Source organism: Parasteatoda tepidariorum, chromosome 9 (genome assembly GCF_043381705.1).
Source record: "Parasteatoda tepidariorum isolate YZ-2023 chromosome 9, CAS_Ptep_4.0, whole genome shotgun sequence".
In the NCBI taxonomy this organism is placed as follows: domain Eukaryota; kingdom Metazoa; phylum Arthropoda; class Arachnida; order Araneae; family Theridiidae; genus Parasteatoda; species Parasteatoda tepidariorum.
The window spans coordinates 5,445,825-5,450,662 of NC_092212.1; the positions used below are offsets into that span (position 1 = coordinate 5,445,825).

At 27.4% G+C, this 4,838-nt stretch overlaps 1 long non-coding RNA gene across 1 annotated transcript in view; it reads left to right on the forward strand.

Moving 5' to 3' along the window:
- Positions 1-555: 555 nt before the first annotated feature.
- The window catches only part of LOC139426354 (uncharacterized), a 7,363-nt gene continuing 3,080 nt past the window's right edge, over positions 556-4,838 (forward strand). The window contains exons 1-2 of the long non-coding RNA XR_011637608.1: positions 556-607; positions 4,280-4,355. This is a non-coding gene — a long non-coding RNA (uncharacterized lncRNA). The remainder of the gene's footprint in view (positions 608-4,279; positions 4,356-4,838) is intronic.

Sequence of the window (4,838 nt, forward strand, 5' to 3'; positions counted from 1 at the left end):
ACGCATTTGCGTTAGTCCACGAGAACCTCCCACGGTTAGCCAGACTACAAGGGGACTCACACCCATGACCCGTCTACCACTAACGATATTTCACGTCAGCACAGCGATCGGTGCAAGCCGGATACGGAATTCGCATCGACCAGCCCTCACCAGGATTCGAACCCGGTTCCATTGGAAGGCAAACGCTCCATCACCTGAGTAATTGCGGCTCATTAAATAAGATTCAAATAATTTATATCTTGTTATTATTGCCTTTTTTCAATCGAAGATACTAATTTTATTTATGAAATAGGGGTTCCGCCGAAAGATTCTAAATCATTTAGGGTTCCTTATCCGTAATTGGGAACTGCTGCTTTAGAGAAACAGTTAATTTTTAAAATGAAATGTTCTAAAGCTAATGATTTCAGTATGAAATCAAGATTAACCGAGTCTCTATAAGCACTTATCCTATCTTTACAATATCCTATCCTATCTTATCCTTCTTATCCTATCTTTACAATAAAAATATTGGAAAAATTTTGTTTCAATTAAAACTTTATCATCACCTGAGATTATAAAGTTCTTCACTTTTGTTCTTATAGTGTGACGTAGGAGAGGAAAATTGCAAGTAAGTTCCAGAATTTTTATTTCATTAAAATAGGTAAATAAAATACATAAGCGTATAAATATTTTCTTTACAATGAAAAATTGAATCATACTAGAATTACTAACTTTGTTTCTTTTATGTTTTGATTATGTTTCTTTAAATGCTTAGTAAGGCAGGTTCCCTAATATATATATTTAAAAAGGAATATGTAAAAATAAGAATTTTTCAAAAGTGAGTAAATTTGATTTTGCGAATCTTGTATATGTGAGAGTAGATAAATCATGCGTAACGTTGTGACTACATAGTTGGCTGAAATGTTTCGTTTATTATGAATAATTTAATTTGAAGAAAAAATATTGGCAGATAATAGGATATAAAATTTGATTAAGGTTAAAAAGTTAATAAAAAATCAAAAGGTTAAAAAATTAAAAAAAAGGATAAAAGTTTCAAAAATTCTTTCGAAAAGGGGAGATTTATAGAATAGTTTGGCCGAAAACAGTTTTTTTTTCTTAGTTTAAAAATATTCTTTCAATGAAATGAAACATTAAGATAATCATTTTTACTAGCAAAAATACATATTCCTATGCAATTGTTCGTAAATTATGCAAAACTTAAAATTGAAATGAGCTATATTTCTAAGTGAATTATATAGACTTTCTTTTAGATCCTCATAAACAAATAAATTTCTAAAAAAAAGTTGATAAATTTCGAAAGAATGAAAAAAATGGGTAATCGATTTTAGTTTGGGCATCACAATTTAGTCCAATGTGGATTTAAGTAAATGCAGGTCAATCGATATCCCAAAACAACTATCTAAAGCATCACGGGTAGCAATAGAGGATTGGAAAATTGTGTCACCTTGGATTACAATTTGACACGGTAATTTTTTAATCAATTCTTGTTTATTTGTTTTTTTTTATATTGGGTAATAAACTATTTTTATGTCATGGTATTAGAAATATTTATTTTACTGCTTAATGAATGATTTAACAATATAAAAAAGATTAACTATCGAGCTTAAAAAAAGAAAATATCGCATTTTCAGTAATTAAAAAAAATTTAAATTAATAAATATAAATTTAAAAGCAAATATAGATAATTATAAAGATAATAAATGGTTATAAAATAATATTAAATAATTAATTGTGTGTGTGTCACCGCGTGTGTTTCTATTATGACTTAAGAAATTTCAATAATAACTTAACTAATACTGTTTGTGCTAGGATCCAGTAAATTGAGCAGTAAGTAAGAAAAGCAATTTTCGAACATAAATCTAAACAATCGTTCGCGTGCGATTACTGCCGATAAAGGGAAAAAAAACTTATGATATCAGCGTTATGCCGAGTTTCATTTAAACTGCAAACCACTCTGTTTTTTTTTTCAAGTACTTAAAATATAACATTCAAATCTCTTGTAAGCTAACAGCTTTGAGCAATGAGTTATAATGGAAACTTATTTTATGTTCTTAACACCTGAAAGACAACGTTAGTTTGGTTTCGTGGTTCGATCGAAATTCCACGATAGCGCGTGAATGGTCCTTATAACACTGTTTTTCGAAGGCTCTGTCGTAATACGAAATAATGCTTTTTTTTGCAAATCATACGCCATTTTCATAACTGCTATGAGTTTGAAAGTGTTACGAATGTTGGTTAAGTCTAGCTTAGCCTATTTAAAGCCAGCACTGCTTACGCTTATTTTGAAAATGGCACAAAACGTCAATATGGAGAGAAGCCATAATTTCGTCAAAAGAGGATTTGTGATATAATTTTTTAATATATAAAAACTTACTGCAACAAAACACACTGCAACAAAAACTTATGCTACATTTCCTGGGCTCATAAAAATTTGCAAAAACTGCAGTGATTTTGAAAATTTTCTTCGAGGTGGAAAAATATAGCCAATTTAGCGATATTTAAAAAAAATTAATAACTTTTAAAATATAATGTTTGTTTTTTCTAAAGCCCTTATAATTTTTCAAGGCAAGATTAAATATACAATTAAAAATCATCGCATTGATTTGAGACAATTAAACTATGGCCTTTTTAGTTTCCTTGGCGACAGAACTTAGAAAAACTGCTTTATAAGGAGGTTATGCTTCGGAATAAACCCTTCACGGTAAACTCTTTTTAAACTATTTAAAACACTAATTCAAATTTAATTTTTTTTTAACATAATAATTTGTTTTCGAAATTATTTTTTATGCATCAAATTTCGCGGAATAAACTGAAATTAAAAAAAATATTAGTTATTATTAACTTCTTAGTCATTTATTAGTATTTTAGATATAATTGTAAAATAAAGAGTCAATTATTTGAAAAACAATTGGGTGGATGAGATGACTCAGATAATCATGACTATCACGGTTCTGTTCATATTTTGTAATCCCGCTGTCAACAAAAGTGTTTTTTTCAAACACGGTTTTGGTTTTACTTCGCTTTATTAATTTGCGACACAAATTGTGCTCAATCTGTGGTTTTTATTTTTGGCAAAAATTTTAAAATATTTAAAATTATGTAATTTATCCCATCGACCTAAATAAACAGCTGCTTAAAATTATAATAAAACTCTTTCTTGTATTAACTAAGATAAGACATACGCCAGAAACGGAAAAAAAGCTTTGGTGGCTGATTCTGGATGTAAGACTGTATATGGTTTATCTTTTGACCTCATACAAAAAATCCCTTTAAGAAAGGACCGGCACACAGGATGCCGGTAATTCTTACCGTAAAATCCATTTTTAAAGGAACATATTGCGGAAAAAAATCGAATAAAACCGTAATTATTACAATAATACTTAACGCAAAATCACTTAATCATTCTTATTAAATAAATATTACTGTAAAAATTAAGCTAAAAATAGATTTTACAGAAATACTTGATTTTACTCTAATAGTTTACTCAATAGTTATAATAATAACGCACCTAAAGTGGTCGTACTTTATAAAGTAATTTGATCCTAAAGTTTAAATATATATATATATACATATATCACTTTGTATTTACCAATTATTCATGTTTTAAAATAAGAAAAAAACATTTTCAAGACCCACCCCTTCTTGTGTGATACTGTTTTGAAAAAGACCTGAAATAAAGATAATACAAAAAACGGTAGCAATAATGTCAGTGTTTCTCATTCACAAATCGTCATAGTCTGCAATTTATATTCCAGCAATTCATTGATATTGTTTCATTTGTTTTAAAAAAAATTGACTAATTATCAAAACACAGATGCAGAATATTAACCCTCGATATTGAATAAAAATTAATGAATATGTATAAAAAGAGAAAAAAAATGTGTTACAATTGTATTATTTTTATTATTATAGATATTATTATTATAAAACAAGATATTAAAAGAATATAATTACTAAATTTTGTATCAAATAAAAATGTGTTACAATAATAATGATAATTTACGAATGCATTTGTTATTTAATTAAAGCTTGAGCTCAATTAATGTTACTTGCAATTAGATTTAGCGCATATTGATTTTGTTTAAAATTTATTTATTGCAATATTTTCCTTCGTATGCAAAGTTAGTTTTAACTTACGTGTATTTATTTTCTGGACCTGTTTTATTTTGTAAGTCCTTTATTAATTATTATAAGTACAAAAGATATTTTTTGGTATTGCTAGTAATGCTGACTTACATACAAAGTTTGTTTGTTAAAAAATAAATATGACTTCTTGCAGGTTAAGTTCCATTTATCTCCGAGTTAGTTTCAGAAAATTTATATTATCAAGACATATTTTTCAACCAAAATATAAAGTAAGTAACTAGAAATTCGATTCTCTGTTTAAAACTTTCTCTAAAATTACTTCTATTACGATTACTATTGTCCAAATTTCATCCTATTGTTAAAGAATGATTCATACTTTTCTATGAAAATTATGAATCAAAATTGTTGAAGAAGGATTCATAATTTTCTATGAAAATTATGAATCAAAACTAAACAACAAATCTAAAATTTAATTGTAGTCAAAACTGTGACTTATTTAAAATAACGAAATATTGTTTACTATGGTATGTATAACCATAAGGCAACGCATACTTTATAGTTCCCTTAATTATAAAACGGAAATCTTAAAAGTAGTATTTCTGTAGTTTTCATATCACGTTTTGTGACTCACTTCAGTGAGTCACAAATAGGACTGGGCGATATTAGAAATTATATATCGTGATATATCGTCAGTTTTGCATCGCGATATAGCGATGTATCGCTTAAATTTTCAAAAAAGATTCATTTACTTT